The 12,672-nt window shown below is 42.3% G+C and overlaps 1 protein-coding gene across 15 annotated transcripts in view; it reads right to left on the bottom strand.

The window, feature by feature from the left end:
* The window catches only part of PCBP3 (poly(rC) binding protein 3), a 291,192-nt gene extending 279,014 nt beyond the window's left edge, over positions 1-12,178 (bottom strand). For 14 of the 15 annotated variants that reach the window (XR_008998804.1, XM_036912117.2, XM_036912110.2 and 11 more), the window contains exon 1: positions 11,958-12,094. The gene's annotated coding sequence lies outside the window, so the exon portion shown is untranslated. Of the gene's footprint in view, positions 1-11,957 lie in introns of all 15 variants that reach the window. The other variant, XM_036912123.2, reaches the window with a different exon arrangement.
* Between the last annotated feature and the right edge of the window lie 494 nt (positions 12,179-12,672).

Below are 12,672 nucleotides of genomic sequence, written 5' to 3'. Positions count from 1 at the left end.
AAACTTGAAAAGCAAAACTGATTTAACAAGAAATAGAAAATCTGAACAGACCTAAAACAAGTAAAGACAGTAAGTTAGTAACTGAAATACTTCCCACAAGGAAATCCCAGGATCAGAAGGCTTCACTAGTGAGTTCTACCGAACATTTAAAGAAAACCAGTCCTTCACAGCCTCTTCCAAAAGACAGGAAAGGACCCTTCCCAAATCAGTCTGAGACCAGTATTACCCTGAATATCTAAACCAAAGATATCTCAAAAAAGAAAACTACAGACCACACTATGCCTTAAGAGTACAAGCAAAACTCCTCAACAAAATACTAACTGAATCCAGCAATACATAGAAAGGATTATTCACCATGACCAACTGGATTTACCCAAGGAATATAAAGTTGGTTCAACATACAAAAATCAATTCAAATTAATTAAGTCACAACATTAATAAAGAACAAAAACCACATGATCATCTCAACAGATGCAGCAAAAGCATCTAAAATCACTGCTTCGTGATAAAAAACAATCAACAAAATAAAAATAGAAGGGAATTTAATCAATCTAATAAAGAATGTCTACAAAAACCCACAGCTAACAACATGCTTAATGGTAAAAGAACCAGAAGTTTTCCCCTTAAGATCAGAAACAAGACAAGGATGTCCATCCTTGCCAAAACAATTCAATAGTGTACTAGAAGTTATAACCAAGGCAATTACACAAGAAATAAAAAGCATTCAGATTAGAAAGGAAGTAGTTATCTATATAGGCAGGTAACATAATCTTATATATAAAAAATTCTCAGGAATCCACTAGAAACTATTACAGCTAATAAACCCCATGCTCATGGATTGGAAGACTTACTATTAAGGTGGCAATACTCCCAAATTGATCTACCCATTTGACACAATCCCTATCAAAATTCTAAATGCTAGCTTCCTTTCATGTAGTAATTGACAAGTTAATCTTAAAAATCATATGGAAATGCAAGGGACAAGGAATAGCCAAAACAACTTTAAAATTCAGAAGAACAAAGTTGGAGAACTCACACTTCTGAATTTCAGAACTTAAATTTAAAAGCTCCCCAAATCAGGTTGTGTGGTTCTGGCATACAGATATATAGATTGATGGAACAGAATCAAGAATCCAGACCCTATTTATGGTCAACTGATTTTCAACAAAGATGCTAAGGTCAGTCAGTGAGAAAATGCTCTTTTCAACAAACGGTGCTGGGACAACTAGACAGCCACATGCAGAGGAATGAAGTAAAACTCCTCCCTCACACCATATATAAAAATTAACTTAAAATGGATCAAAGACCTAAGTTTGAGAGCTAAACTATAAAACTCTTAGAAATCAACACAGGTATGAATATTCATGACCTAAGATTAGGCAATATTGCTTAAATATGACACCTACAGCACAACCAACAAAAGAAAAAGACTTCAACAAAATTAAAACCTTTGGGCATCAAAGGATGTGATCAAAACAGTGAAAATAACTCACAATAGGAGAGGAAATATTTGTAAGTCACATATCTGATAAGATACTAGTAAACAGTTCATTAAAAACTCCTACAACTCAACAAAAACACAAATTATCCAATTAAAATATGACCAAAGGATTTCAATACACATTTCTCAAAGGAGATACATAAATGGCCAATAAGCACAGGAAAAAGTGTATCAATTAGGGAAATGCTAATCAATACCACAATGAGATACTACTTTACACCCACTAGGATAGCTATAATAAAAAAAACTGGAAAATGACAAGTGTTGGTGAAGATGCAGAGAAATTGGAACCCGCATACACTGCTGGTGGGAACATAAAATGGTGCAACATCTTTGGAAAACATTTTGGCAGTTACTCAGGAAGTTGAACATAATAGAGTTACTGTATGACCCAGCAATCCCTCTCCTAAGTATATACCCAAAACAACTGAAAACACGTATGCATACAAAAACTGTTGATAGCACTGTTGATAGCACATAATTCGTAATAGCCAAAACAAAAGTGTAAAACAATGCAAATGTCTACCTACTGATGAATAGATAAGCAAAATGTGAACTATCTATACAATGTAATATTATTCTGCCATAAAAAGGAATGATGAACCATAGACACTACAACATGAATAAACCTTGAAAATATACTAAGTGTAAGAAGCCAGACACAAAAGGACACATATTTATGATTCCATTCATATGAAATGTCCATAATAGGCAAATCCTTACAGATGGAAAATAGATGGTTGTCAGAGACTGAAGGAGGCGGAGAATGGAGAGTTACTGTTAACAGGCACGAATGAGGTTTCTTTCTATGACGATGAAAATGTTCTGGAATTAGGTAGTAATGATGGTTGCACAACCTTGTAAATACACCAAAAATCACTGAATCCTTAACTTTAAAAAGATGGGTTTTATGGCATGTAAATTATATCCCCAAAATTTTTAGGTAAATTGGAGGACTTTTTAAAAGAATAAAGGGAAGTAAAAACATTTTTATAAAAAAAACTAGAAATGTCTACCAGCTGACTTTCAATATAGGAATTTCTAAAGAAGGCTCTTCAGGCAGAAGGAAGCTGACCCCTCAATGAAGGTCAGAAATGTCAGAGAGAAATGAAAAGCAAAGAAGAAATAAAGATGTGACTAAATTTAAATGAACATTGGTACATTAAATAATAACACTGTTAATGTGAGTATTATATTTCACTGAGTTTAAAAAGAACATATAGAATTAAATATATAGTAACAAGCACACATAAATTGGGAGGGGGTGGGTGAATGGAGTTCAAGTATTCTCCAGGCATGATGGCCTCTCCACAGCCCAGAGGAGGGCATAACTGCATTATGTGGATAACTTAATAACACTTATCTAATTTACATAGGAACCACAAAAAGAAAGATAGAAAGTAATCTCCGACATACTGGAGAGAGGGGAAAAGTAGAACGATTTTTTTTTAATCACAATACTGTTTTAAAATAACAGAGAAAAAGAGAAAAACACAGAAAATGTAGGACAAGAGATATATATATAATAAAATTGTGGATTTAAACTCAAATAGGTTAGTTATTACATCTGATGTAAATGAGTTGAATGTTCCAATTAGAAGACAAAGATTATCAGACTGGATGAAAAAAATCTAACTGTATAATCTCAGCAAGAGACAAATCTAAAGTATAAGAATATAGTACGGTTCGAAGTAAAATAATAAAAAAACAAAGATATTATGCAAATATGAGTCTAGAGAAATCTGGCATGGCTATATAAGCATCAGACATATATATCATAAAGGCAAAGAGTCATTACTAGAAATAAAGAGGACAACTTGTAATAAAGTCTCAATTTATCAGGAAGGAATAACAATTTTAAATTTGCATGCCCCTAATAACACAATCTCAAGAGTATATAAATAAAAACTGACAGAAAAATCAGAAGAGAGAAATCCATAATCATAATGAAATTATGTAATTATCTGATTAATGGATATAACAACCAGACAAAAAAATAGCAAGAAAACAGAAGATGTGAGTAAGATGCTTATCAAGTTAGCTGAATAGAATATATAGAACATTGAATGTAATTCTTTTCAAGTACACAGGAACATTTGAGAAAGCTTACAGCCCATATTCTAGGCTACAAGGCACACAGCAAACTTCAAAGGATTAAGATCAAAAAGAGCAAGATCTTTGGGCAATGCTACTGTGCTGAAAAAGAATAAAATAAGAAAATATGCGTATTTTTGGATATTTGTAAGTATTTTTCTAAATGACCTACAAATCAAAGAAAAGGTTGAAATGGAGATCAGAAAATACAGTCTTTGCTTCAGCTGCTATAACAAAATGTCATAGTCTGGAGAGCTTAAACAACAGGCAATTATTTCTTACAGTTCTGGAGGCTGGGAGGTCTGAGATCAGGGTGCCAAAATGGTCAGGGTCTGGTGAAGGGCCTCTGCCTGGCTTACAGATGGCTGCCTTCCTGCTGTGTCCTCTCATGTCAAGAATACGCAGAAAGAGAGCAAGCTCTCTGGTCTTTCCTTACAAGGCACTAGTAATCCCATCATAAAGACCTCACCTAAACTGAATTACCTCCCATCTCCAAGTGCCATCACATTGGGGGGTTAGGGCTTCAACATATGAATTTGAGGGGGGGGGCACAACTCAGTGTGTATAGCACATATTAAACAAAAATGAAAACATCTCAAATCAACCTCTGTATGATGCAGCTGAAGCATTATTCATATGGAAATGTATCACCTTAGGTGCACACAGTAAAAGAGAAAAGCTGCAAAATAATAAAATAAGTGTTTATCTCAAATTAGAGAGAACAGCTACGAGGAAGGAAAATTAAAGGCCAATTTCACAGATAGACAGGGTTGTAAAAATCTCAAAGTATTAGTCTTTGGAATCTAATCTATATATTACAAGAATAAGGCAATATGAACAAGTTATGCTTATATGGTGGTCATCTGTGGGTAGTAGCATTAAAGTTTTTACTTTGCTTTTGATGCTAATCATTATTTTAGAAATTTTCTAAATAAACGCTATTTTTATGAATCAGGAAAAGTATTTTTGAATTAATAATTAATATTCTGTTGATCTATCATCCTTATGAAATCAACTAGTTAATGACTGGCAAGAAGAACAAGGAAGTGCCAGCTCAGAAGAGCTGTTTCCCATCAGTAATGGTAAGGCAACAAGACCTTATGTGTCTCAATGTCTCTGGTTGAGAACAAAGAAAGGGTGGATTGGAGTACAAAAGGATTTACAAAGATAGGGATGTGATAACAGTTCGTAGGCTTTTTGCCCAGACATTAAGGGAGCGATCTCATACACAATGTGTCTATAAATAGAATCCATACTGCACTTTAATGAATAATTTAAAAGCACTTTGCAAACAGGGTTAAGAAAACAGGAACTTAAATGCTCAAAAATCAATAGTTCTGTCCTATCCCAACCTAGTGAGTTATAGAAGCAGATGTTTGAGTTTTATATTATTTTTCAGAAACAATGGAAGCTGGATAGTTAAGAATCAAAAGGCTTAAAAACATCTACAAGATTTGTCTTAATAGTTGCATATTTAGAAATTTATCCTTCAGAAATTATTAGAGATATACACAATGATTTTTGTATAGGATATTTATCAAACACTGTTTATGATAGTAAATATTTTAAAGCAGCATAAATGTCCAGCCAGAGGGAAGTGGTTCAAATTGGGACACCTGCTGGAATAGTATGCAGCCATTTAAAATCACATTTTTGGAAAATAGGATATGACACAAGGAAGTGCTCTCTATTTGGCACACAAAAAAATTGTTCCTAAAACATAATATGGAATGAATCTCAACTTTGGGATATGCAAATCATACATATACAAAAGTAGAAAAAAAATTGGCTATCTTTGTGTGGAAAGATTACAGATAATGTTTTGTCCTTTATACTTTCTGCTGCTCCTGTTTTTCTACACCAAACATTTGTAACTTTTAAAAATGTTTTAAAAAATAATAAAAACCTGATTACCTCAAAAAGATTCAAACACCCTTCACCAACACAAACCCACTTCTACTGAGGGTGACTGGGAGGTCAGGACAAATCTGATACATTAGTTGTCTATAGATGCATAACAAACTTAGCAACTTAAAAAATATATACATTTACTATCTCACAGTTTCCATAGGTAAGGAGGCTGGGTAGGCTTAGGGTCTCTGCAAGGCTACAATCATTGGCCAGGCAGTGCTCTCACTGGAAAGTTCAACTGGGGAAGACTCCACTCCCAAGTTCACTCAGGTTGTTGGTAGAAGGTGTCTCCTCGCCATCGGACTTTCTACTGGCTGTCACTGGACGCTGCCCTCAGCATCTAGAGGCCACCTGTAGTTCTTGCCGTGTGGGCTTCCCACAAAGCCACTTACTCCAGCCAGCAAAGAGAGTTTCTAAGTGAGCCTCTAACAAAATAGAATTTTATATGGTGTAACAGTCATGGAAGTGACATCTCATCAATTTTGACATATTTTATTGGTTAGAAGCAAGTCATGGGTTAGAAGCAACTTCAGTGGGAGGGGATTATATAAGGGCATGAAACTAGGAGGTGGGGATCGTGGCAGGGCACCTTCAGAGTCTGTCCGCAGTAGCTCACCTCCCAGTGCAGAGGAAGGGCAAAGGAAGGAGTCTGCACTTGGATCTGAAGACTCTTCTGGTCAACTCCATCCATAAACAAACTGGTCCCTGCTCTCGGCACTGCTGGGACAGAATGGTGCAGCGCGAGGAAAAGGAGAGCCCACTGAGTCAGGGCTAGTGCAGAGAATAACAACAGGGAGGCAAGAACAGTGACAGCCTTCAAGACTGCTTAAGACTTAGATCAGTGGGAAGGAATGAGAAAGGGAAACTTTTCCTCCCCAGTAAGGAAAGGCAGAGAGGCAGGAATTCTCAAGGTGGTTCTGGACAGAGTAAGATGGTTTGTTCACAACAAACACAAACTAACATAATGTCTAGCTTCACATTCTAATTGGTCCCTTAATGACCAACACACTTGGAAAACCTACAAACAAGACCGTGAGAGGAGCACCATTTGAGTTCTGACTAACTCTGCAATGCTGGCAATCAATTAGCCTCCATAATGTGGTAAATACTGCTAATATTTATGTCTCCAGTTGTCCTGAACCTCCAGGACATGGAGGACTCCACTTTCCTACCCCATTTGAAACCAGGTATGGCCAGAATGATTCCTTCTGGCCAATGAAATGTAAGCAGAACGGACCAGTGGCCCTTCTAAAGTATTAACTGCTGATGCAAAAGCCTCCGTGTTCTAAAAGGGTCCAGATCCAGAATACTTAAGAAGCAGTTTTGCCAAGCTTCTAAGGAACAAAATTCCTCCCTTTTGGAAACTATTGCAGAGATGATGAAACATTGCCTTGATACGAAATCTGAATAAGGGCAATATAAAAAAAGATTATTAGTGGCCAACACTTCTTATGAAAATACATTAAAAAATCTTAAATGAAATATTAACATATCGGGTCCAATAATTTTTAAATGTAGTACATCATGATTAAGTACAGTTTATCCCAAGAAATCAACGTTGGCTTAAAATTATGAAATTAAAATATTTCATGTCTGCCACAATTTAAATAAGAATTCTTAAAATCATCTAAATAGGTAAAGAAAATCATTTAATACAATTCAAAATCTATTAATGATTTTTAAAATTCTTGTATCAAACTGTTAGTAGATAAGCTTAACAGTTACCCTAATAAAAAGAATTACCAAAAAACAACACCAAACTTCATATTTAAGGCTTTAGAAGTACTGCCTTTAACAACTTTGTCTAGTGATCCAAACAAGGGAAATAAGACAAAAAATAAATACAAGATTTAAGGACTGGGGAGGAAGAAATGGAATTACCATTATTTACATGGAGAAGCCAGCAACAAATGCACGTATTTGTGAAATCTGGCATGCTGCAAAGGTAGCACTGCAGGTCACTGGGGAAAGGATGTACGTACTGGTACGATCGGTAATGCATTTGAAAAAATTCTACAACTCTCTCTCTCTACCTCACACAAAAGCAAATTCAAAGGGGAATATAAAAAGCAAATATTTAAACTTTTTTTTTAAAGGAGGATCTCCTATGACTTTGGGATAACAAACGATTTCTTAAATAAGCTTGATAACCACAAACCATAAGGAAAAGATTGATAAATTTGCATTAAACACCTGTTCATCAAAACAACTTTTTTTAAAAGATAAAAAATAGGACACAAATAGAATCCAGCATATATAAAGAACTTCTAAAAAGCTATAAGAAGGACAACCCAGGCAACAAATGGACAAACAATTTAAGAATGCAGTGTATAGAGGAGGAAACCTAAGTGGCCAATAAGCAGATAAAAAAATACTCAAACTCATCAGTAATCAAGATGCAAATTAAAACAGTGAGACAGTTCATATCTACTCAATTGACAACAATTAAAAAGTCAGAAGACACAAAGGATTATCAAGGACGTGAAGAACCAAACATTTGGGAAATAACTTTTACAACAGTTCTGAGGCTGGAACCAGCCACCCTATGACCCCACTCCCACTTGCAGGTGCAGGTCCACTCTCTCCTGGGTGCCCAGCACAGAGGGAAGGTGGCCTAGTGGGACAGGGCAAGTAGCAGGGATGCAGACTGTGCAGACAGCTAAAAGGAGGACTTAGGTGGACCCAGGCAGATAAGACAATACCAGATGCCAGTCTTGCCAGGAGGTAAAACTGGGCATCACCACCATGCTTACCTGGGCAACCTCCAACCAAACAGCAGCTGGACGGTTTCATATTCTACAGCCAATCAGATCATGTTGTTTCCTCTAAACTTCACCAGCTAAAACTTCCTAGAGCAGAGTCCCAAATTGTGCCATTATCCTGTGGCTACTCTGTAATTTTTACAAATTTAGTGGCTTAACAACACAAACTAATTACCTTAAGACTTATACCCATCTATACCCAAACAATCAAAACTCAGCCAAAGGCCACCTCTTCTTTGAAGCCTTCTCTGATTCCCAGCCTAAATGAATCGCCCATCTCTCCTCAAAACATCAACCCAGTTATGGGTGTGTCCCACTGCAGCACTCAGTGTGGCCCCTGACCATCTGCTTACATGCCCCCTTCCTAGTCTGAAGCGAGGAGGAGTCCTTCAATGGTAAGTACTCTATCTCACATCCCTGTGGGCTCTCACAGCACAGGGCCTGGCAAAGAGGAGGTGATCACAGAGTATTTCTGAAGCTTGGAGAAGTCAGAAGGAAGCTGCCCTGCATTTCCCACAACAAAACAGATGTCACAGAGTAACCTGGATAAACTGCACAGCTGACGGGTCCAAAGAACTAGTACAGAAGTTCATGACAAAAACCCGTTAGCAATCCAATGCTTAATTTGATGCACAATTTACTATTACATGGAAGAACCTCTGTACCACAAGCAACACCCATTATTTTTTTATTGCTAACCTGTGGGCAGTTCTAAAGTAACAGACAAAATTAACCCCAAAAGAAATAGAGGACTTACCTGAAATGATTTACAAAGATGTCCTCAAAATTATAGATGAAAGAGCTGTTGCTCCAACACAGCAGGAAGGCCTGGCAACTGACTGACAGCCCCACCACGTATGCAGAGGGCGCCATCTCTCTCCATGATAGCTGAGAGGCCCCAGGGAGCTACAACAGACCTTGTTTAGGGACAAACAGACTGTCTTTGTGGGTATATATTATGATAAAGGATACTTTTTTTAGAGGGTGGTTGTTAAGGAAACAGAGTTCCATTTAACTTCAAAGGTTTCTTACTTGACGTACAGACTCTATCTAGCAAGGAAATTCCCACCTAGGGAGAACACTGAGCAATGGAAAAGGAATGCCGAGTTAGCACAATTATTCATTTTAAAAACAGAGACAATAACATGGCTTGAGTTTTTAAAAGGCACACTTCCATTCAGGTTCAGTAGAACTCCCCTATTCAAGTTTTCTTTAACACTATGAATTCTGAAATTCATTTTAGAACATATTCCAAAAGCACTCTTACCCTGGAAAAGAAATCTGAGATGACAGAAACAGAGCGACACACATTCAGCACCATGGACAGTGGGCCTGGGACTCAGCTTCTGTAAGAGTCTTGGCCGCGAGGACTGAGAACTGAGCAGCAACAGAGCTGCTCCAAAGTCTACGGTAGTCATTCATCCTAATGTTTAAGTTGTAGATGATTCCAGAATACTAGCAGCTATTTTTCTTTGATATGGCCAGTAATATCAAGAACAAGCCTTCTTCACCAAAGGGATGTACAACTCCCATCTACCAAGACCTGCTTCAGTGATCACTTTTAAAGATGTGAGATTTCTGTGAAAATAGGAAATGACTTTGCCACTGACACATGGCTACAGGTCCAGGAACTGAAATTATTGAAACTGAAACACAGCATCCACCCTTGAATGACTAGATTATTTCAAGGACCTCATGGGACTTATGTAAATATAACTGCATCATGCTCTCAGCCTCCCTCAAATGACAGGAAAAAAAGAAAGCTTCTTTCTAAACATCTAACAAAATGAACCCATGTGTTGAAATGTTCCTATAAATATCTGAGAAATGCAACTATCAAGTTGTGTATGCTCTCCAGCCCTGAGCACTAATGAAGGTAAGTGGAAAAGTAATGTTCTGAGGTCCAATACGACTGCTAATGGGCACCACCTGCACCAACACCCGTCCACAGCCCTGGATTCTACACAGGCTGCCCAATCCTGTCAGTTATAAAGACCCCTTTATAATAAAGCTTCCTCAACACCTTAGAACGTGGAGTATTAACTAAGGAAATACATGAAGATATATATGAACCCTAAAGCACCGGGAACAAACGGGCACTGTGTAGACAAGAGCATGTACCTACAAGTAAAAACAGCAGTGCTCAAAATAGCAGTTGGTCAGTGACTGCGCTTAAGTCTGAAAGACCCCTTAGTTTCCGTGGGCCTCCATGTCTAGAAACACCATCCACAACTACTCCAGTGCCTCCAGGTGCAGATCAGTGAGGGTCTGTATCTTGCAGACAGGCTTGCAGAGCACCAGTTTGTAAGCAGTCTCTTGGGACCACGATGGGCATCTCTGAAACATTTTACGATGACAGACTGTCGGTGCTTAAGGGGACTGGGACCAGTTCTCTTCAACAGGGATGCATCCTTGCACACTTCCTCTGGTTCCCACACCGAGGGCAAATTAAAAGAGTAGAAAAGGGGGCATGGTTAAATTTCAGAAGATGTGTGAAGGCCTGTGTCAGAGAAGAGTCTGCACCGGAGGGTCTACATACACCCCAGTCTAGTCCCCAGGGCCCGCAGCTGTCCTTTCCCTCCCGGTGAGTCACACACCGTAAATCCTTGCCAGCGGAGAGTGCCCTTAGCTCACGGCAGGACAGGAAGCCCCAGACGCCCCTGTCGCCTTGAAGGAAGGTAGAAAGATGATAACCTGAGCGATGACATTTAAGACCTGACTTTCTGCTAACTTTCAAATGTGTTATGCAAGTAACATACTTCAGAGTAGGAAGAAAAGAATCAGAAACGCCAGGAGGTGAAAAACACTTTCGCTAAACAACACTTTCGAGCAGACACCCGTGGGAACAGTAAGAGGCAAGTCTGACCGCCCCGTAACGATAGGAGACAGCGACCAAAGAAAGGGCCGTGCACCGGCCCCAGAACCTGCTCCTCGCCCCCGCGCAGGCCCAGGCAGGGCTGGCGAGGGACGGCCGGGCCCCTTTCCCCGCGCCCGGGCGCGGCTCACGGCACCGAGAAACACGGCGGCCCCGCCCGCCCACGGCGGACGCTTCTTCCCCAGAGTCCTTCTCAGGCATGAGCGACGAGACTGCGAGCGCCCGGAGATTCAAGCCTCCGAAGTCCTCCCCAGGACCGAACCGCGGGGAAGAGGACGCGGGCTGGGCGGCGGGCCCGCGGACGCCCTCGTGAGCGCGCGGGTCCGGCTCCCACCTCCCGGGCCGGGAGCGCGGGGCGCGGAGGTCCGCGCTCCGCCCGAAGCCACTTCACCGTCTGGTCTTTAAAGCCTGCCCGCGCCCGGCTTCCGTCCAGCTCCGGCTGCGTGGCGAGCTCGCGGCCGCCGGCCGGGAGCTGACGGGCGGGGGTGCGAGGCCGCCGGGCCCTGGGGGAGCGCGGGGGGCGGACCAGGGCCGCGCGCGGGACCCCAGCCCCCTCCCCGCCCCGCGGCCTCGGCCCCCGGCCCGCCCGCCCCGCGCCGCGGCTGCCGGCCGAGTCGGGCCGGGGAGCGGGGCTCGCGCTCTCCGTCTCCGGGCTGGGGGCTCGGGGGGCCGGGACGCGCGCCCCTTCTGGAAGCCCCGAGGGCAAGGTGGTGGCCGCAGGATGGGTCCCCGACGCCCACCCCGACCTCCAGCCGCGACCCAGGACAGCGACCAGGACCCCGGCCGTCGCCGTCGCCCGCCACCACTCACTCACCTCTCCCGCGGCAGGAGGCGTGCCTGCTGGCCGGCCGGTAGGAATTCGGCGCGGGGCCGCGGGCTGGTACCGGGAAGAGGAAGGCCGCAGCGGCGGAGCCTGAGGCGACCTAATCTGAGGCGACTGAGGCGACCGAGGCGACTGAGGTGGCAGCAGCGGTTCCTTACACTCCTGCCGACTCTCTGCGCGCGGCGCGGGCCCACCCGCTCTGCGCCGCTGACCAATCCCGTGCAGCCCGCTGTCTCAGGCCCCGCCCCCGCCCAAGTGCGGCGGGCGGTGGGGTGCCTCCGAAAGCGCGCGCCGCAGACCAATCGAATGGCGGAACAACGACAGGCGAGACCAATCGGAGCCCGGAAAGCTCTACCAAACGAAACCAATTAGCGTCTCGGGGACAGGGCCAATGACGATGGAGGCGGTACAGAAAAAATTCTTGGACGTGAGGAGGAGGCGTGGTCTCAGGCAGGCGGCTCAGTAGCCCACTGTGGGGAAACAGGCGGCGGGGCCATAAATGGAAAACGGCCATGGGCGGAGCGCGGCGGACCCAAGGAGGGGCGGAGTCGTGAGGGGAAAGAGGGGGAGCAACGGGCAGGTGACTGCTGTGGGCGGTGCTAGGAGCGAACCACGTGAGGATGGCCGGGGCGCGTCCCGCCGTGGGCGTGGCCACGAGTGGGGGCAGGGCCGGGGACGGGAGAGCCGCCTGCTGCTGGCCAGGGAC

Source organism: Manis pentadactyla, chromosome 1 (assembly GCF_030020395.1).
Source record: "Manis pentadactyla isolate mManPen7 chromosome 1, mManPen7.hap1, whole genome shotgun sequence".
In the NCBI taxonomy this organism is placed as follows: Eukaryota; Metazoa; Chordata; class Mammalia; order Pholidota; family Manidae; genus Manis; species Manis pentadactyla.
The sequence above is the reverse complement of the archived record's forward strand: the minus strand, read 5'-3'. Positions and strand labels throughout refer to the sequence as shown.